Below are 22,551 nucleotides of genomic sequence, written 5' to 3' on the forward strand. Positions count from 1 at the left end.
TAGAGACGTGCATGAGGGCCTGTAAACCTGAAGTGCCCATTGTAAGGAAGTGGGTCTATTGTAGTATAGCCCTTTGGCAGGGCAGCCAAAAATTGGGAGGCTCCACGTTGTCCCTGGATAGAGATGTGCATGAGGGCCTCAAAACATTGTTCCCATTGCAAAGGAGCGGGTCTCCTGTCGTTGTAATGTCCATTCCAAAAGAATGGGCGAAAAAATTTACCACTGGGGGTATTCCTGAAACAAAGGCCTAACTACTGTAACGGTCATCATGGTGGTGCATGAGGAGAAGGAGGAGCAGTCCAGCGATTATCCAAAGTCCAGAAGTGTGTACCCATGGGTGAGTGGAGGTACATGGCAAATTCCCGTTTCAAACTTTAAATTCCGCTCTCATTTGCTGGTGGTGTAATGAAGTCTGGCCCAATCTAACACTTGTTCATCTTGATCAGAGTCAGCCTGTCAGCATTTTCAGTTGACAGGCGGGTGCGTTTATCTGTATGGATTCCACCTGCGGCACTAAAAACACGCTCTGACAAAACGCTAGCGGCAGGGCAGGCCAGGACTTCCAAGGCGTAGAGAGCCAATTCATGCCACGTGTCCACCTTGGATACCCAATAATTGTAAGGCACAGAGGAATGTCGGAGTACAGTTGTTCGATCTGCAAGGTACTCCTTGAGCATCTGGGCAAACTTAGAATTTCTTGTGGCACTACCCCGCACCTCAGGGGCTGTGGTACATGAGGGGCTGAGAAAACTGTCCCACATCTTAAAGACTGTTCCCCTACCTCTGGCGGATTGGACTTGTGCCTCTCTCGGCTGTACGCCTTGGGTGTCCACTGATTCCTGACCTATGCCGCTAGCGTTTTGTGAGGGGAATGCTTTGCCTACTTCTGTGACTATGGCCTTCCGGAACTGCTGCATTTTGGTTGACCTCTCCGCCTCGGGAATAAGAGACATAAAGTTCTCCTTGTAGCGTGGGTCTAACAGTGTTACCAACCAGTAATGATTGTTGGCCAAGATGTTCTTAACGCGAGGGTCACGAGACAGGCAGCTTACCATAAAGTCAGCCATGTGCGCCAGACTCTTAACAGCCAGTACTTCAGTATCCTGACCAACACGATGACTGAACATGCTGTCCTCCTCCTCCTCCTCCTCATCTACCCTGTCCTCTGGCCAGCCACGCTGAACCGAGGATATGACTGGTGTGCATGTCATATCCTCAATTTGGCCGGAGAGTTGCTCCATGTCTTCATCCTCCTCCTCGTCATAGTCCTCCACTGCACGTTGTGATGAAACGAGGCTGGGCTCTGTGTTATCACCCACACCCACTACTGTTTCTTGCTGCAACTCATCGCGCTCCGCCTGCAATGCATCATGTTTGTTTTTGAGCAGAGACCGTTTTAGAAGGCAGAGAAGCGGTATGGTGACGCTAATAATGGCGTCATCACCACTCACCATCTTGGTGGAGTCCTCAAAGTTTTGGAGGATGGTACATAGGTCGGACATCCATCTCCACTCCTCAGGTGTTATGTGTGGAGTTTGACCCATTTCCCGACGGCTTAGGTGATGCAGGTACTCAATAACTGCCCTCTTCTGCTCACATATCCTGACCAACATGTGCAGAGTTGAATTCCAACACGTGGGGACATCACACACCAGTCTGTGAGCCGGAAGATGCAAACGGCGCTGAAAGCCGGCAAGGCCGGCTGAAGCAGTAGGTGACTTTTGAAAATGTGCAGACAGGCGGCAAACTTTTACCAGCAGATCAGACAGCTCTGGGTATGACTTTAGAAACCGCTGAACCACGAGGTTGAGCACATGGGCCACGCATGGAACATGTGTCAGCTGGCCTCGCCTCAAAGCCGCCACCAGGTTCCGGCCATTGTCACACACGACCTTTCCTGGCTTTAGGTTCAGAGGTGTGAGCCAGTGATCTGCCTGCTGTTTCAGAGCTGTCCACACCTCTTCTGCATTGTGGGGTTTGTCACCTATGCAGATTAGCTTCAGCACAGCCTGTTGCCGCTTCGCCGAGGCAGTGCTGCAGTGCTTCCAGCTTGGGACTGGTGTGGAGGGTAAAGTGGATGAGGATTCGCAGGAGGAGGAGGAGGCTGAAGAGCATGACATTCCGGAGCTGTAGAGTGTGGGTGAAACCCTGACTGAGGTAGGGCCTGCAAACGTTGGTGTGGGAAGGACGTGTTCCGTCCCTCGCTGAGACTGGGTCCCAGCTTCCACAATATTAACCCAGTGTGCCGTCAACGAGATGTAGCGGCCTTGCCCACAAGCACTTGTCTACGTGTCTGTGGTTAGGTGGACTTTGGGTGAAACAGCGTTGTTCAGGGCACGTGTGATGTTTTGTGACACGTGGTTATGCAACGCGGGGACGGCACACCGGGAGAAATAGTGGCGGCTGGGGACCGAGTAACGTGGGACAGCTGCCGCCATCAGGTCGCGGAATGCTTCTGTCTCGACCAGCCTAAAAGGCAACATTTCCAGCACAAGCAGTCGCGAAATGTTAGCATTTAGAACTGTGGCATGTGGGGTGTTGGCAGTGTATTTGCGCCTGCGTTCAAAGGTTTGCTGAATGGATAACTGAACGCTGCGATGGGACAAGGACGTGCTTGATGATGGTGTTATTTCTGCGTAGGCAACTGCAGGTGCAGGACCAGAGGAGGCTTGTTCGCAGGCAGCATGGACAGGGGATTGGCTCGCATGCACAACAAGCGAAGACGTAGCAGTGACATCAGCAAGCACTGCTCCTCGACTCTGTTGTACTTCCCACAAAGTCGGGTGCTTGGCTAACATGTGCCTGATCATGCTGGTGGTGGTCAGGCTGCTAGTTTTGGTACCCCTGCTGATGCTGGCATGGCAGGTGTTGCAAATGGCCTTTTTAGAATCATCTGGAGCCAACTTAAAAAACTGACAGACTCGGGAAGACCTAACATTTGTACAGGCACCTTGTGTCGTGTTGTTGTTCCGGGGAACGGTTGCCTGACTTCTGCCTGGAGCCACCACCCTGCTTCTTACTGCCTGTTGGGATGCTACGCCTCCCTCCCCCTGTGCACTGCTGTCCTCGCTCTGCATATCCTCCTGCCAGGTTGGGTCAGTTACTGGATCATCCACCACATTATCTTCCTCTTCCGCACCCTGCTCCTCCTCCTGACTTCCTGACAATTGTGTCTCATCATCGTCCACCCCTTGTTGAGACACGTTGCCAACTTCGTGAGAACGTGGCTGCTCAAATATTTGGGCATCTGTACATACGATCTCCTCATGACCCACTTCAACATGAGCTGGCGAGAGGCCAGAATGTGCGAATGGAAACGTGAACAGCTCTTCCGAGTGTCCAAGTGTGGGATCAGTAATGTCCGAGGACGTGTACTCAGCCTTGTAGTAGGAAGGAGGATCAGGTTCTGAAATGTGCGGTGCAGTATCACGGCTACTGACACTTGACCGTGTGGAAGACAGAGTGTTTGTGGTGGAGCCAATCTGACTGGAAGCATTATCCGCTATCCAACTAACAACCTGTTGACACTGGTCTTGGTTCAAGAGCAGTGTACTGCTGCGGTCCCCAAGAATTTGGGACAGGACGTGCGAGTGACTAGATGTGGCCCTTTGTTGTGGCGAAATTAGAGCTTGCCCACGACCTCGGCATCTGCCTGCACCACCATCACGTCCACTTCCTTGTTCCTTGCAAACGAACTTGCGCATTTTGCAATGCTGTGCTGACGTGTATTCACTAGACTTGTGCGTTATATCCAAGTTTGTGCAAATCGTGCACCTGTACGCTGCCACCGACAGGCACACACGTGCGGTTTTTAAATGCAAGCACGGACGCACTAAGAACCTGACAGGTTTTTAGGAGCGACAATTACTGAGAAGTCTGACACTATCAGACACTGCTGACTGACGTGTATTATACACTAGACTTGTGCGTTATATCCAAGTTTGTGCAAATCGTGCACCTGTACGCTGCCACCGACAGGCACACACGTGCAGTTTTTAAATGCAAGCACGGACGCACTAATAACCTAACAGGTTTTTAGGAGCGACAATTACTGAGAAGTCTGACACTATCAGACACTGCTGACTGACGTGTATTATTCACTAGACTTGTGCGTTATATAATAGTTTGTGCAAATCGTGCACCTGTACGCTGCCACCGACAGGCACACACGTGCGGTTTTTAAATGCAAGCACGGACGCACTAAGAACCTAACAGGTTTTTAGGAGCGACAATTACTGAGAAGTCTGACACTATCAGACACTGCTGACTGACGTGTATTATTCACTAGACTTGTGCGTTATATAATAGTTTGTGCAAAACGTGCACCTGTACGCTGCCACCGACAGGCACACACGTGCAGTTTTTAAATGCAAGCACGGACGCACTAAGAACCTAACAGGTTTTTAGGAGTGACAATTACTGAGAAGTCTGACACTATTAGACACTGCTACCTGACGTGTATTATACACTAGACTTGTGCGTTATATCCAAGTTTGTGCAAATCTTGCACCTGTACGCTGCCACCGACAGGCACACACGTGCGGTTTTTAAATGCAAGCACGGACGCACTAATAACCTAACAGGTTTTTAGGAGCGACAATTACTGAGAAGTCTGACACTATCAGACACTGCTGACTGACGTGTATTATTCACTAGACTTGTGCGTTATATAATAGTTTGTGCAAATCGTGCACCTGTACGCTGCCACCGACAGGCACACACGTGCGGTTTTTAAATGCAAGCACGGACGCACTAAGAACCTAACAGGTTTTTAGGAGCGACAATTACTGAGAAGTCTGACACTATCAGACACTGCTGACTGACGTGTATTATTCACTAGACTTGTGCGTTATATAATAGTTTGTGCAAAACGTGCACCTGTACGCTGCCACCGACAGGCACACACGTGCAGTTTTTAAATGCAAGCACGGACGCACTAAGAACCTAACAGGTTTTTAGGAGTGACAATTACTGAGAAGTCTGACACTATTAGACACTGCTACCTGACGTGTATTATACACTAGACTTGTGCGTTATATCCAAGTTTGTGCAAATCGTGCACCTGTACGCTGCCACCGACAGGCACACACGTGCGGTTTTTAAATGCAAGCACGGACGCACTAAGAACCTAACAGGTTTTTAGGAGCGACAATTACTGAGAAGTCTGACACTATCAGACACTGCTGACTGACATGTATTATTCACTAGACTTGTGCGTTATATAATAGTTTGTGCAAAACGTGCACCTGTACGCTGCCACCGACAGGCACACACGTGCGGTTTTTAAATGCAAGCACGGACGCACTAAGAACCTAACAGGTTTTTAGGAGCGACAATTACTGAGAAGTCTGACACTATCTGGATTGTTTTAGACTGTGTACACCAGTCCCAGATATGATGAAGGCTGGTATACGGTCACCACTAGGAATGGCTATATACCCTGCCTGCCTGCTTGCAAGTATACTGCTACAATAGTCCTGACAAGGACTCTTCTAGTCACTAGCCTGTATTCCGACCCGGCTATACCCTGCCTGTATACAGCAACAATAGTCCTGAGAAAGACTCTGCTACTGTACTCCGACCTGGCTATACCCTGCCTGCCTGTATACAACTATAATAGTCCTAAGAAGGACTTCTGGTCACACTGTTTGCAGCCCTGCTACGGAAATAGCTATAAAGGGCCGCAAACCTTTCCCTGAAGCAGCAACACTCTCCCTGCACTGACTGTCTGGATGGCTGTGTGCAGAGCACAGCGCGCCCGCCGGTATAAAGGCTCGGTCACGCTGTGCAGGCCGGCCAATCACTGCAATTCCACAACTAACAGGGCTGTGGCATTGCAGTGGTCTGCCAGCCAATCCCTGCATAAGGGCTGGCTCTCAAAAGAGCGCCAACATGCAGAGATGAAGAGTACAGCACGAGTATCGCGAGATTACTCGGTCCCCGCCAAGTTGCCCGAGTACAGTGATACTCGTGCGAGTACCGAGTAGTAACAAGCATACTCGCTCATCACTATTCATTACCAAAAATACTTTGCTTCAGCAATAAAAAGGCCCCGTCAGTCACAATTCTGCTCTGTTTGCCAATACACAGTAACTGTCCATCAGGTTTCATAGTGTAGTGTTCATCACGTCTGCTTAATACGCAAAAGGTCCTGAGTTAAATCCCCAGTTAAACCAATCTGTTCTTGGTGTTGAAATAATACCCTATCAACCAACAATATATAAAGTTCTTGGCTTTGTTGTCGAATAACAGGATGTTTTGGCTTTCATCACCAACAGAACTACGAATTATTTTTTTTTCCCTGGCGGTCAAAACTCGTCTTTAATTGCCATTGCTTTGCAGGATTTCACAGGTTTCATAGTGTAGTGGTCATCACGTCAGCTTAACACGCAGAAGGTCCTGGGTTCAATCCCCAGTGAAACCAATCTGTTCTTGGTGTTGAAATAATACCCTATCCAACTACAATATATGAAGTTCTTGGATTTGTTGTCGAATAACAAGATGTTTTGGCTTCCATCACCAACAGAACTACGAATTATTTTTTTTTTCCCCTGGTGGTCAAAACTCGTCTCTAATTGCCATTACTTTGAAGGATTTCACAGGTTTTCTAGTGTGGTGGTCATCAAGTCTGCTTCACATGCAGAACGTTCTGGGTTCAATCCCCAGTAAAACCAATCTTTTTTCGGTGTTGAAGTAATTTGCTCTCAACCTGTAGTATATGAAATTCTTGGTTTCGTTGCCAAATGACAATACATATTGGCTTCCATCACAAAGAGAACTACGATTTTGGGTTTCTTTTTTATTGACCATTTTAGCAGAAAACATAATCCCATATTATAAAAATCCTTTTTGTTTCAAAATATATAGTTCCCATAAATACAAAAGCAAACGACTAAACTGTGTAGAAAAAAGTAACACATTCAATGTAAACTTCAATTTAAGCAATATCCCTTTGTAGGACTAAAACTGGTAAAATATGTAATAAAAATTGTAAATTTTTCATTACCAAAAATACTTTTCTTCAGCAATAAAAAGGCCCTGTCAGTCACAATTTTGCTCCGATAGCCAATACTCTATAATTTATTTTGGCAGGTTTCATAGTGTAGTGGTAATCATGTGTGCTTTACATGCAGAAGGTCCTGATTCAATCCCCAGTGAAACCTATCTGTTCTTGGTGTTGAAGTAATACTCTGTCAACCTGCAATATAAAAATTTCTTGGCTTTGTTCACGAATAACGGGATGTTTTGTCTTCCATCACCAACAGTACTACGAATTATTTTTTTTTTTCCCCTGGCGGTCAAAACTAGAGATGAGCGAACCAGTCGCGGTTCTGCTCGAGGTCGGTTCGCCGAACTGAGCTCCCGTTTGAGTTTGGTTCGTCGAACGTTCGACGAACCGGACTCGAACTGCATAGGAAACAATGGCTGGCATTCACAAAGATATAAAAACACCTAGAAAACACCCTCAAAGGTGTCCAAAAGGTGACAAACAACTCACAACACAACACAAACACATGGGAAAGTGACAGGGACATATACTCATGCGAAAGCAAAAGAGCTGGACAAGGAAAAAGAGGAGGACACACAGATATATGAGTATATGCAAGGAAACATCGATGCCATTACTGTGTAACTTGATCCCTGCTCATTTTAGGCTTCCAATCTGGATAAATTGCCTGAGATTGCCACGTACGCCTTGGGGATCTTGTCGTGTCCTGCAGCCAGCGTTCTCTCGGAACCTTTCTTCAGTGCTGCTGAAGGTCTGCTGGCAGATAAGCACACGTGTCTGTCCACTGACAATGTGGACATGGCTCTCAGAGGACTTTTCTTCCCCTGGGTCACCCAAGGGACAGGAAAGGCACGCGTATTTTTGAGAGTGCTTCATGCAAAGCATCTTTTTCTTTTTCAAAAGGGGGTCAACTGATGCCAGTCAAGTAGGGTGTGTGTGGCCCAATTAGTGGCAACGAGGGAGACTGTGGTTGGAGTCCCCTCGCTGTGTTTCTAAAAGAACCAAGATGAACAAGTCATGACTCTCAGAGGACTTTTCTTCCCCAGGGTCAGCCAGGGGATGGGAAAGGCACGCGTATTTTTGAGAGTGCTTCATGCAAAGCATATTTTTCTTATTCAAAAGGGGGGTCAACTGATGCCAGTCAAGTGGGGTGTGTGTGGCTCAATTAGTGGCAACGAGGGAGACTGTGGTTGGAGTCCCCTCGCTGTGTTTCTAAAAGAACCAAGATGAACAAGTCATGGCTCTCAGAGGACTTTTCTTCCCCTGGGTCAGCCAGGGGACGGGAAAGGCAGGCGTATTTTTGAGAGTGCTTCATGCAAAGCATCTTTTTCTTTTTCAAAAGGGGGGTCAACTGATGCCAGTCAAGTGGGGGGTGTGTGGCCCAATTAGTGGCAACGAGGGAGACTGTGGTTGGAGTCCCCTCGCTGTGTTTCTAAAAGAACCAAGATGAACAAGTCATGGCTCTCAGAGGACTTTTGTTCCCCTGGGTTAGCCAGGGGACGGGAAAGGCACGCGTATTTTTGAGAGTGCTTCATGCAAAGCATCTTTTTCTTTTTCAAAAGGGGGGTCAACTGATGCCAGTCAAGTGGGGTGTGTGTGGCCCAATTAGTGGCAACGAGGGAGACTGTGGTTGGAGTCCCCTTGCTGTGTTTCTAAAAGAACCAAGATGAACAAGTCATGGCTCTCAGAGGACTTTTCTTCCCCTGGGTCATCCAGGGGATGGGAAAGGCACGCGTATTTTTGAGAGTGCTTCATGCAAAGCATCTTTTTCTTTTTCAAAAGGGGGGTCAACTGATGCCAGTCAAGTGAGGTGTGTGTGGCCTAATTAGTGGCAACGAGGGAGACTGTGGTTGGAGTCCCCTCGCTGTGTTTCTAAAAGAACCAAGATGAACAAGTCATGGCTCTCAGAGGACTTTTCTTCCCCTGGGTCAGCCAGGGGATGGGAAATGCACGCGTATTTTTGAGAGTGCTTCATGCAAAGCATCTTTTTCTTTTTCAAAAGGGGGTCAACTGATGCCAGTCAAGTGGGGTGTGTGTGGCCCAATTAGTGGCAACGAGGGAGACTGTGGTTGGAGTCCCCTCGCTGTGTTTCTAAAAGAACCAAGATGAACAAGTCGTGGCTCTCAGAGGACTTTTCTTCCCCTGGGTCATCCAGGGGATGGGAAAGGCACGCGTATTTTTGAGAGTGCTTCATGCAAAGCATCTTTTTCTTTTTCAAAAGGGGGGTCAACTGATGCCAGTCAAGTGGGGTGTGTGTGGCCCAATTAGTGGCAACGAGGGAGACTGTGGTTGGAGTCCCCTCGCTGTGTTTCTAAAAGAACCAAGATGAACAAGTCATGGCTCTCAGAGGACTTTTCTTCCCTTGGGTCAGCCAGGGGACGGGAAAGACACGCGTATTTTTGAGAGTGCTTCATGCAAAGCATCGTTTTCATTTTGAAAAGAGGGATAAAGTGATGCCAGTCAAGTGGGATGTGTGGGGCCCAATTAGTGGAAACGAGGGAGACTGTGGTTGGAGTCCCTTCGCTGTGTTTTACATGATTTTCGAAGGGCATGACATGCCTAAGAGGTTGAGTTTCATCATCTGCAACTTGTTGGCAACAGAAAGGCTGCCTTTACACCCTTTTGAGACCGAGGATTTTCGAGACCTTATGCCCATTGCAGTACCCCAAGAGCCGATGGCCAGTCGTCACTCCTTCTCCAAGAAAGGCGTGCCCGCGCTACCACAGTAGGTCGCACACAACCTCACCGATTCCTTGAGAAACTCTGTGTGTGACAGGGTGCATTTCACCACAGATACTTGGACCAGTAAGCATGGACAGGGGAGTTACATGTTGCTGACTGGGCACTAGGTAACTATGGTGAGAGATGGAGAAGGGTTTGCTGTACAAGTCAATCCTTCCTCTGTATGTACAAGTTCCTCCACTGCTTCTGCCTCCTCAACCTCGTGTGGGTCCTCCACCTCGGCCCAAACCCTGTGTGGTCAGTCCACCCTTCCTTGTAACTGCGCCCAAGGAATCCCACACACCTCCTTACTATGCTGGCAGCAGAGCTCAAGGCCATCAGGCGGTCAAATGTTTACTTTGAAATGTAGGGGAAATGTGAGACACCGCTGAGGAATTGTGGACGGTTAGCTCTGGAGAGTGAGACCGAGTTTCATCAATGGTTGTCTCCACTCAACCAGCAGCCAGGGAAGGTCGGGTGCGACAATGATGCAAACCAGTCTGCGACCCTTCTTCAGGGCAATGTGGCACACGTGCCTTGTATGGCTCACGTGTTGAACCTGGTTGTCCAGCAATTTTTAAAACACTATCCCGGCCTACATGGCCTTCTGCAGAGGGCACGGTGTAACGCCTGCCTGGATCGACACACTCAGATGGGCTGTAAAGGATAGGCTAGAGGCAAGCCACTCACCAAGCTGGACACCCAGAACCCTGAAACCCTTTAACCCCTATACAGTGATTTGGAATTACACAGGGAACAAGTTGATCAATACCTGTGGAAGGCTGCAGTTCCAGAGAATAGTAGTCATGCAGGGTCAAAAACATTAATTGAGGAAGAGGAACAGAATGGGATGGCCAGGACTTAATCAGAAAACAAGCAGAGGTGAAATGCGGATCGGCCAACGAAGTACATAAACAGCAAGCAGGAAAAGTAGTCAGGTAACAAGCACACAAACTCATAAAACTGAACTGGGGGTAACAGTAACAAAAGGTTCATAGCTTTGTCTGGCAGTGGTCTGCAGACAGGAGGGGCCTAAAAAAGGGTGTGGTGTCTTCCCATTGGTTGTAGCTGAATGATGGTACTTCATCTGTGAGATACCCACCACCTACATTCAGCCTGTGGCTCTGTATCTGTCAAGGTAACGCAACCCAGTGGGTGACCATAACCTGCGTCCACCTGCGCCGCAGGCATCGACTCCTTTCCCATCATCAGCACTATGCACGAAAGGAACACGTTGTCACCTGGCGACCGGAGTACAAATTGATTGAGTGGACTACGTTGGTGACTTAACAGCCGTGTGCGGCAATGATGCAAACCTGTCTGCGGCCCTTCGTCAGGGCAATGTGACACACGTGCCTTGTATGGCTCATGTGTTGAATCTGATTCTCCAGCAATTTTTAAAATACCATCCCGGCCTACATGGCCTTGTGCAGCGGGCACGCTGCTATGTGCTCACTTTCATCCTTCGCACCCAGCAGCTCAACAACTTTCATCGCTCCTGAAGTCTTAGGGTCTGGCGGTTAAACGCCGGAAATGCGATGTTCCAACACGCAGGAATTGGAATCTGCTCATGTTGCAGCGTCTGTGGAAGCCCCGCAGAGCCCTGCTGAAATACGGTATGATGTATACCCTGGGCTAACTTGATCCAGAGGTGGTGCAGATCACGCTGCTGGAGTGGTGTCAGATCAAGGACCTATGCACCCTTCTACACAGTTTACAAATGTCGACAAAGATGTTTAGCACTAGCGATGCCATTCTCAGCGTGACAATTCTGGTCATCTACAAGATGGAGCACACTGTAAGCATTATTCGGAGTCAGGTGTTGGTCCAAGAGGAAGGGGAGGAAGTACAGGAGGAGTCATATGCAGAAGGGATAATAAGATGTACAAGGTCCATACGTTGAGCGGCACCTAGGCGGCAGTCATGGTGGGGGATAGGGATTAACAAGGGCACATAGTATCAGCAAAAATTGTTGAGGAAGGTGCAGGAGCCCATGAAGAAATGGAGGACGAACTTGCGATGGGCATGGAAGACTCAGCAGATGAGTGAGAGCTTGCTCACATTTCGGTTGTGCGAGGTTGGGGGGAGAGGGCAGAGGAAGGAGGCACGATTCTCACCTCTCTGCCACCAACAAACCAAGGGCTTGGTCCTCCTGGATGCACAAGACACATGAGCGCCTTCTTGCTGCACTACCTACAACATGACCCTCGGAGTGTACGAATTCGAAGTAATGCTCACTACTGGGTTGCCACACTGTTAGATCCCTGGTACAAGACAAAATTTGGCGAAATAATATCAGCCATAGAAAGGGACGCACGTATACAGGAGTATCTGCAGACGGTGGTACGGATTCTTAGATCTGCTTTTCCAGTAAACACCAGTGCTGCACAGAGTGAATCTCAACGCTTTGTCATGGATCGGAGGAAATGGGCTTTTACTTGTCCACATCTGAGGGACCGAGGGCTGGCTGCTGGGCTGAGATGGCATTGAGTATGGTGTCCCTGCAGAGTTGCACTTTTGGTCATATACCAAATGAGTTGAAAAAGGACAAATGCTGGTGGAAAGGGGAACAGGTGTGTTGGAAAGGGGAAAACAGTTTTTGTGAGTGGGTTTGGTGATTAAGCAAAAGTAACATTTGATGAAGAAACACCATCTGTTACGGTGGGACTGGCAGATTTGGATAAGGTGGTATATACTATGTTACCGGTATATAACGAAAATTAATAAGAAAAGAAAGAGAAAGGTATATATCCCCATCAGCAGTCAATGTCCACCGTGCTCCCAGATGGAAAAGGAGAGGTTGGCAAATGGAAAGTTAGGTGGAGGATACAGATCTGTGTGGCTATGAAACTAATAGTTGCCCGAACCGAGTAAGACGCCACTCGGATCTTGAGACTGGGACCCCTGTTAGCGTCACAGGGTCCACACGCCCACCCAGCCCAGGAACTCCCTGTTAACATCACAGGGGCCATTGAGAACGCTGACCGTGTGCATTGGGGCCACACCTGTGGACAGCAGGCGCATCAGCAGCAGCAGGCCTGTTAATGCCACTGGGCTGCACAAGCAGGACTTGAAGGAGAGGAGCTGTTCTTAACCGTTCTGCGTTACCAACTGTGGTGACGCCCTATCCCTGCCTACCTCTGGCCTAAAGCCGCAATGGGTTCAACACATGGAGGTGTGCTCTTTCAGAGCATAATAGAAGACTGCGCACCTCCTTGTTGGCTCCAGCCCGTTTTATAACCTGGGTCCGCCCCAAACCAGGGTGGACCACAATGCACCTCCTGGAGACAAAAGCAGAGTGACACGTCATGAGTGGCATAACTAGCGTCCTATTTGGAACCGCAACTTCAATAATGACTTCATGACTGCCACAACACAAACACCTCACCAGTCATCGTCTGACCATCAATAATGAGGTGACAAGTCATAGGGGCGGGCCTCTGCAAGCCATTTGGGAGTGGCCTCGCCACATCGTCAGGACACCTGATGCCCTGTGGTCTATATGGCCCCCCCACATCAGGGGCAGGGCCAAAGAGTTCATTACCGGACCTAGTTTCTGATGCAGTAAGTGCCTGAGCATGGTCAGTTGCATGAAATAGAGTCTCTGAAAAAAGACTATCAGCTTTAGCATGGTGTCTCGGCACAAAACAGGACTTAGACCCGGCACGGAATGCAAGTACCTGTGCAAAGAGGCTTTTCAGCTAAGTGTGGGAGCATGCGCTGTATCCCGAAATGAAGACTTAGCGTCAGGAATGGCACAGTCAGGCTGAGCATACTCACTAGGCGAAACACTGTAGTTAGGCTGCAGCTGGGGTAAATCGGAACACGCATGCGCACTAGCTGCCTCTCCACACTTACATGTGGAGGAGAAATTGCTCTTCGGGTGTGGACTTGGAGATGCTGTCTATGAACAGAAGGAAAAGCTAAAGAAAGCCTCACTTTCTATCCCTCCGAATTATCAAATGCAGCAATGAATTCCCTGAGTTTGCTATAACATTAGCGTAGCAAAATGTGCATGAGGGTGTCCTGCACAGGTGCTAGAAATAGCTTGGCACCAGAGGGACAATAATGGAATACAACATCCAGTTCTATGATGCCACTAAATGGCAGTATTTTTTGCTATCAATATAGCTTATTAAAAACAGAGCAGGAGGGTGTCCTGCACAGGTGCTAGAAATAGCTTGGCACCAGTTGGACAATAATGGAATACAACATCCAGTTCTATGATGCCACTAAATGGCAGTATTTTTTGCTATCATTATAGCTTATTAAAAACAGAGCAGGAGGGTGTCCTGCACAGGTGCTGCACATAGATTTGCACCAGTGGGCCACTAATGGAGTACAACAGCCACTTCTTGTATGCCACTAAGTTTACTCAATTTTTGGTATTATAATGTCTTAGTAAGTAACAATGAGTTTGAGTGTGCAATGCAGGCAGACGTGCTGCAAATATCTTTGCACTAGTGGGACTATACAGAAGTCCAATAGCCACGTTTAGGATGCCACTAGGTTCACTCAGTGTTTGCTAGTATAATGGCTTAGTAACAAAGAGTTTGAGTGTGCAATGCAGGCAGACGTGCTGCAAATATCTTTGCACTAGTGGGACAATACAGAAGTCCAACATCCACTTTTATGATGCCACTAAGTTCACTCAGTGTTTGCTAGTATAATGGCTTAGTAACAATGAGTTTGAGTGTGCAATGCAGGCAGACGTGCTGCAAATATCTTTGCACTAGTGGGACAATACAGAAGTCCAACAGCCACTTATATGATGCCACTAAGTTCACTCAGTGTTTGCTAGTATAATGGCTTAGTAACAATTACTTTGAGTGTGCAATGCAGGCAGACGTGCTGCAAATATCTTTGCACTAGTGGGACAATACAGAAGTCTAATAGCCACGTTTAGGATGCCACTAGGTTCACTCAGTGTTTGTTAGTATAATGGCTTAGTAACAATGAGTTTGAGTGTGCAATGCAGGCAGACGTGCTGCAAATATCTTTGCACTAGTGGGACTATACAGAAGTCCAATAGCCACGTTTAGGATGCCACTAGGTTCACTCAGTGTTTGCTAGTATAATGGCTTAGTAACAATGAATTTGAGTGTGCAATGCAGGCAGACGTGCTGCAAATATCTGTGCACTAGTGGGACTATACAGAAGTCCAATAGTCAACTTTAGGATGCCACTAATTTCACTCAGTGTTTGCTAGTATAATGGCTTAGTAACAATGAGTTTGAGTGTGCAATGCAGGCAGCAGTGCTGCAAATATCTTTGCACTAGTGGGACTATACAGAAGTCCAATAGCCACGTTTAGGATGCCACTAGGTTCACTCAGTGTTTGCTAGTATAATGGCTTAGTAACAATGAGTTTGAGTGTGCAATGCAGGCAGACATGCTGCAAATATCTGTGCACTACTGGGACTATACAGAAGTCCAATAGCCACGCTTAGAATGCCACTAGGTTCACTCAGTGTTTGCTAGTATAATGGCTTAGTAACAATGAGTTTGAGTGTGCAATGCAGGCAGACGTGCTGCAAATATCTTTGCACTAGTGGGACTATACAGAAGTCCAATAGCCACGTTTAGGATGCCACTAGGTTCACTCAGTGTTTGCTAGTATAATGGCTTAGTAACAATGAGTTTGAGTGTGCAATGCAGGCAGACGTGCTGCAAATATCTTTGCACTAGTGGGACTATACAGAAGTCCAATAGCCACGTTTAGGATGCCACTAGGTTCACTCAGTGTTTGCTAGTATAATGGCTTAGTAACAATGAGTTTGAGTGTGCAATGCAGGCAGACGTGCTACAAATATCTTTGCACTAGTGGGACTATACAGAAGTCCAATAGCCACGTTTAGGATGCCACTAGGTTCACTCAGTGTTTGCTAGTATAATGGCTTAGTAACAATGAGTTTGAGTGTGCAATGCAGGCAGACGTGCTGCAAATATCTGTGCACTAGTGGGACTATACAGAAGTCCAATAGCCACGTTTAGGATGCCACTAGGTTCACTCAGTGTTTGCTAGTATAATGGCTTAGTAACAATGAGTTTGAGTGTGCAATGCAGGCAGACGTGCTGCAAATATCTTTGCACTAGTGGGACTATACAGAAGTCCAATAGCCACGTTTAGGATGCCACTAGGTTCACTCAGTGTTTGCTAGTATAATGGCTTAGTAACAATGAGTTTGAGTGTGCAATGCAGGCAGAGGTGCTGAAAATATCTGTGCACTACTGGGACTATACAGAAGTCCAATAGCCACGTTTAGGATGCCACTAGGTTCCCTCAGTGTTTGCTAGTATAATGGCTTAGTAACAATGAGTTTGAGTGTGCAATGCAGGCAGACGTGCTGCAAATATCTTTGCAATAGTGGGACTATACAGAAGTCCAATAGCCACGTTTAGGATGCCACTAGGTTCACTCAGTGTTTGCTAGTATAATGGCTTAGTAACAATGAGTTTGAGTGTGCAATGCAGGCAGACGTGCTACAAATATCTTTGCACTAGTGGGACTATACAGAAGTCCAATAGCCACGTTTAGGATGCCACTAGGTTCACTCAGTGTTTGCTAGTATAATGGCTTAGTAACAATGAGTTTGAGTGTGCAATGCAGGCAGACGTGCTGCAAATATCTGTGCACTAGTGGGACTATACAGAAGTCCAATAGCCACGTTTAGGATGCCACTAGGTTCACTCAGTGTTTGCTAGTATAATGGCTTAGTAACAATGAGTTTGAGTGTGCAATGCAGGCAGACGTGCTGCAAATATCTTTGCACTAGTGGGACTATACAGAAGTCCAATAGCCACGTTTAGGATGCCACTAGGTTCACTCAGTGTTTGCTAGTATAATGACTTAGTAACAATGAGTTTGAGTGTGCAATGCAGGCAGAGGTGCTGCAAATATCTGTGCACTACTGGGACTATACAGAAGTCCAATAGCCACGTTTAGGATGCCACTAAGTTCACTCAGTGTTTGCTAGTATAATAGCTTAGTAACAATGAGTTTGAGTGTGCAATGCAGGCAGACGTGCTGCAAATATCTTTGCACTAGTGGGACTATACAGAAGTCCAATAGCCACGTTTAGGATGCCACTAGGTTCACTCAGTGTTTGCTAGTATAATGGCTTAGTAACAATGAGTTTGAGTGTGCAATGCAGGCAGAGGTGCTGAAAATATCTGTGCACTACTGGGACTATACAGAAGTCCAATAGCCACGTTTAGGATGCCACTAGGTTCCCTCAGTGTTTGCTAGTATAATGGCTTAGTAACAATGAGTTTGAGTGTGCAATGCAGGCAGAGGTGCTGCAAATATCTGTGCACTACTGGGACTATACAGAAGTCCAATAGCCACGTTTAGGATGCCACTAAGTTCACTCAGTGTTTGCTAGTATAATGGCTTAGTAACAATGAGTTGGAGTGTGCAAAGGGCAGGAGGGTACAGTGGCAGGGTTGTGGGTCTCTGGGTAGAGGAAAGAAAGCCTGCCTTTCTATCCCTCCTAATGGAGAAATGCAGCGAGGAAATCCCTGGCCTTAGCTATATAGACGCTGTCATCTTGTGTTGCTGTTAAACTCTGTTTTCAGGACCTGTCACCTATGGCTCTGACCCTGCCGGTATGAGCCCTTAAAAGGACTGATAGAAAGTGCTATCCCTATGTTGTCCAGCGCTGTGTATGGAGCGTAAACAGCTGTATCGGCGATAGGAGCTGCGCCAGTGATGTCTGACACCAAGGACGCAGAAGGCAGATAATGGCATGCTGGAGGAAAATGTCCGTTTTTATAATGCAGGGACATGTGACATGGACATCCTATCACACATGCCGTTGCTTCTCTGGCTAAAAGTCCACTTAGCTGTGTGTGTCTGGGATTGGCTGACATGCTGGCCCTCCCCACTACACGCGCACGCTTAGGGAAGGAAGACAAGGAAAAAAAAAAAATGGCGATCGCCATTATCCATACAGCAGTGATCTGAACGCGCTGTTCCCGCACACTATACACTGAAATGTCATAATAGTGTGAGTCACAGAGTGACTTACACTATTACAGCGGAAAGCCAGCTAGGAATTAGCTGTTTTTTTTGCTGCTAGAACCGTTCTCTAACGTATCTAGAACTATCAAGCTTTTACCAAAAAGCTCGAATTCTAGATCGATCTAGAACAGCCCCCAAAATCACTCGAGCTGCGAACTGGAGAACCATGAACCACGAACCACGAACCGCGCTCAACTCTAGTCAAAACTCGTCTCTAATTTTTATTACTGTGCAGGATTTCACATGTTTTCTAGTGCGGTTGTCATCAAGTCTGCTTCACATGCAGTAAGTTCTGGGTTCAATACCCAGTGAAACCAATCTGTTTTCGGTGTTGAAGTAATTTCCTATCAACCTGTAAAGTATGAAATTCTTGGTTTCGTTGCCAAATGACAATACATTTTGGCTTCTATCACAAGGAGAACTACGATTTTGGGTTTCTTTTTTATTGAACATTTTAGCAGAAAACATAATCCCATATTATAACAATCCTGTTTGTTTCAAAATTTATTGTTCCCATAAATACAAAAGCAAACGATTAAACTGTGTAGAAAAAAGTAACACATTCAATGTAAACTTCAATTTAAGCAATATCCCTTTGTAGGAATAAAACTGGTAAAATATGTAATAAAAATTGTAAATGTTTCATTACCAAAAACACTTTTCTTCAGCAATAAAAAGGCCCCATCAGTTACAATTCTGCTCTGCTTGCCAATACACAGTAACTTTCCAGAAGATTTCATAGTGTAGTAGTCATCACATCTGCTTAACACTGGTTCAATCCCCAGTAAAAGCAATCTGTTCTTGGTGTTGAAATAATACCCTATCAAACTACAATATATGAAGTTCTTGGCTTTGTTGCCGAATAATAGGATGTTTTGGCTTCCATCACCAACAGAACTAATAATTTTTTTCCCCTGGCGGTCAAAACTCGTTTTCAATTGCCACTGCTTTGCAGGATTTCACAGGTTTCATAGTGTAGTGGTCATCACGTCTGCTTCACACGCAGAAGGTCCTGGGTTCAATCCCCAGTGAAACCAATCTGTTTTCGCTGTTGAAGTAATTTGCTATCAACCTGTAATATATAAAATTCTTGGTTTCGTTGCCAAATGACAATACATTTTGGCTTCCATCACAAAGAGAACTACTATTTTGGGTTTCTTTTTTATTGTCCATTTTAGCAGAAAACATAATCCCATATTATAAAAATCCTGTTTGTTTAAAAATATATAGTTCCCGTAAATACAAAAGCAAACGACTAAACTGTGTAGAAAAAAGTAACACATTCAATGTAAACTTCACCAACAGAACTTTGAATTTTTTTTTTTTTTCCCTGGCGGTCAAAATCGTCTCCAATTGCCATTGCTTTGCAGTATTTCACAGGTTTCATAGTGTAGTGGTCATCACGTCTGCTTAACACGCAGAAGGTCCTGGGTTCAATCCCCAGTGAAACCTATCTGTTCTTGGTGTTGAAATAATACCCTATGCAACTACAATATATGAAGTTCTTCGCATTGTTGCCGAGTGACGGGATGTTTTGGCTTCCATCACCAATAGAACTACGAATTAGTTTTTTTTTCCCTGGTGGTCAAAACTCGTCTCTAATTGCCATTACTTTGCAGGATTTCACAGGTTTCAAAGTGTAGTAGTCATCACGTCTGCTTCACACGCAGAATGTCCTGGGTTCAATCCCCAGTAAAGACAAGCCGTTTTCGCTGTTGAAGTAATTTGCCATCAACCTGTAATATCTAAAATCCTTGCTTTCGTTGCCAAATGACAATACATTTTGGCTTCCATCACAAAGAACTACGATTTTGGCTTTCTTTTTTATTGACCATTTTAGCAGAAAACATAATCCCATATTTTAAAAATCCTGTTTGTTTAAAAATATATAGTTCCCATAAATACAAAAGCAAACGACTAAACTGTGTAGAAAAAAGTAACACATTCAATGTAAACTTCAATTTAAGCAATATCCCTTTGTAGGAATAAAACTGGTAAAATATGTAATAAAAATTGTAAATGTTTCATTATCAAAAATACTTTCCTTCAGCAATAAAAAGGCCCCGTCAGTCACAATTCTGCTCTGCTAGCCAATACACAGTAACTTTTCATCAGGTTTCATAGTGTAGTGGTCATCACGTCTGCTTAACACGCAGAAGGTCCTGGGTTCAATCCACAGTGAAACCAATCTCTTCTTGGTGTTGAAATAATACCCTATCCAACTACAATATATGAAGTTCTTGGCTTTGTTGTCGAATAACAGGATGTTTTGGCTTCCATCATCAACAGAACTTTGAATTTTTTTTTTTTTCCCTGGCGGTCAAAATCGTCTCCAATTGCCATTGCTTTGCAGGATTTCACCGGTTTCATCGAGTAGTGGTCATCACGTCTGCTTCACATGCAAAAGGTCCTGGGTTCAATCCCCAGTGAAACCAATCTGTTCTTGGTGTTGAAATAATACCCTATGCAACTACAATATATGAAGTTCTTGGCATTGTTGCCGAATGACGGGATGTTTTGGCTTCCATCACCAATAGAACTACAATTTTTTTTTTTTTTTCCCTGGTGGTCAAAACTCGTCTCTAATTGCCATTACTTTGCAGGATTTCACAGGTTTCAAAGTGTAGTAGTCATCACATATTATATTATTATGTAATAAAAATTGGAAATGTTTCATTACCAAAAATACTTTCCTTCAGCAATAAAAAAGGCCCCGTCAGTCACAATTCTGCTCTGCTAGCCAATACACAGTAACTTTTCATCAGGATTCATAGTGTAGTGGTCATCATGTTTGCTTAACACGCAGAAGGTCCTGGGTTTAATCCCCAGTAAAACCAGTCTGTTCTTGGTGTTGAACTAATACCCTATCAAACTACAATATATGAAGTTCTTGGCTTTGTTGCAGAATGATGGGATGTTTTGGCTTCCATCACCAACAGAACTAAGAATTTTTTTTTTTACTTCCCTGGCGGTCAAAACTCGTCTCCAATTGCCATTGCTTTGCAGGATTTCACAGGTTTCACAGTGTAGTGGTCATCACGTCTGCTTAACACGCAGAAGGTACTGGGTTTAATCCCCAGTAAAACCAGTCTGTTCTTGGTGTTGAAATAATGCCATATACAACTGCAATACATGAAGTTCTTGGCTTTGTTGCCGAATGACGGTATGTTTTAGCTTCCATAACCAACAGAACTACGAATTTTTTTTTTTTTCCTGGCAGTCAAATTTCGTCTCTAATTGCCATTACTTTGCAGGAATCACAGGTTTTAAAGTGTGGTGGTCATCAAGTCTGCTTCATATCCAGAACGTTCTGGGTTCAATACCCAATGAAACCAATCTGTTATCGTTGTTGAAGTAATTTCCTATCAACCTGTAAAGTATGAAATTCTTGGTTTCGTTGTCAAATGACAATACATTTTTGCTTCTATCACAAGGAGAACTACGATTTTGGGTTTCTTTTTTATTGAACATTTTAGCAGAAAACATAATCCCATATTATAACAATCCTGTTTGTTTCAAAATTTATAGTTCCCATAAATACAAAAGCAAACGATTAAACTGTGTAGAAAAAAGTAACACATTCAATGTAAACTTCAATTTAAGCAATATCCCTTTGTAGGAATAAAACTGGTAAAATATGTAATAAAAATTGTAATTGTTTCAATACCAAAAATACTTTCCTTTCCATAAGGAAACTTTCCATAAGGTTTCATAGTGTAGTGGTCATCACGTCTGCTTAACATGCAGAAGTTTCTGGGTTCAATCCCCAGTAAAACCAATCTGTTCTTTGTGTTGAAATAATACCCTATCAAACTACAATATATGAAGTACTTGGCCTTGTTGACGATTGATTGGATATTTTAGCTTCCATCATCAACAGAACTACGAATTATTTTTTTTTTCCCCTGGCGGTCAAATCTTGTCTCTAATTGCCGTTACTTTGCAAGATTTCACAGGTTTCAAAGTGTAGTAGTCATCACATCTGCTTCACAGGCAGAAGGTCCTGGGTTTAATCCCTAGTAAAAACAAGCCGTTTTCGCTGTTGAAGTAATTTGCTATCAACCTGTAATATAAAAAATTCTTGGTTTCAGTGCCAAATGACAATACATTTTGTCTTCCATCACAAAGAGAACTACGATTTTGGGTTTCTTTTTTATTGTCCATTTTAGCAGAAAACATAATCCCATATTATAAAAATCCTGTTTGTTTCAAAATATATAGTTCCCATAAATACAAAAACAAACGACTAAACTGTGTAGAAAAAAGTAACACATTCAATGTAAACTTCAATTTAAGCAATACCCCTTTGTATGAATAGAACTGGTAAAATATTTAATAAAAATTGTAAATGTTTCATTAATAAAAATACTTTACTTCAGCAATAAAAAGGCATCGTCAGTCACAATTCTGCTCTGCTTGCCAATACACAGTAACTTTTCATCAGGTTTCATAGTGTAGTGGTCATCACGTCTGCTTAACACGCAGAAGGCCCTGGGTTCAATCCCCAGTGAAACCAATCTGTTCTTGGAGTTGAAATAATACCCTATCCAACCACAATATATGAAATTCTTGGCTTTGTTGTCGAATAACAGGATGTTTTGGCTTCCATCACCAACAGAACTTTCAATTTTTTTTTTTTCCCTGGCGGTCAAAATCGTCTCCAATTGCCATTGCTTTGCAGGATTTTACAGGTTTCATAGTGTAGTGGTCATCACGTCTGCTTAACACGCAGAAGGTCCTGGGTTCAATCCCCAGTGAAACCAATCTGTTCTTGGTGTTGAAATAATACCCTATGCAA

At 45.1% G+C, this 22,551-nt stretch overlaps 4 non-coding genes across 4 annotated transcripts; all 4 read left to right on the forward strand.

The window, feature by feature from the left end:
- The first annotated feature begins 18,717 nt into the window (after positions 1-18,717).
- Positions 18,718-18,790, forward strand: TRNAV-CAC (transfer RNA valine (anticodon CAC)). Its single transcript has one exon. It is a non-coding gene; the product is annotated as a tRNA-Val (tRNA).
- A 342-nt stretch (positions 18,791-19,132) lies between these two features.
- On the forward strand, positions 19,133-19,205 carry TRNAV-AAC (transfer RNA valine (anticodon AAC)). Its single transcript has one exon. It is a non-coding gene; the product is annotated as a tRNA-Val (tRNA).
- A 2,991-nt stretch (positions 19,206-22,196) lies between these two features.
- Positions 22,197-22,269, forward strand: TRNAV-AAC (transfer RNA valine (anticodon AAC)). The gene has a single exon. It is a non-coding gene; the product is annotated as a tRNA-Val (tRNA).
- A 174-nt stretch (positions 22,270-22,443) lies between these two features.
- Positions 22,444-22,516, forward strand: TRNAV-AAC (transfer RNA valine (anticodon AAC)). The gene has a single exon. It is a non-coding gene; the product is annotated as a tRNA-Val (tRNA).
- Positions 22,517-22,551: the final 35 nt, after the last annotated feature.

The sequence above is a fragment of the Anomaloglossus baeobatrachus genome, chromosome 2, assembly GCF_048569485.1.
Source record: "Anomaloglossus baeobatrachus isolate aAnoBae1 chromosome 2, aAnoBae1.hap1, whole genome shotgun sequence".
NCBI classification, from domain to species: domain Eukaryota; kingdom Metazoa; phylum Chordata; class Amphibia; order Anura; family Aromobatidae; genus Anomaloglossus; species Anomaloglossus baeobatrachus.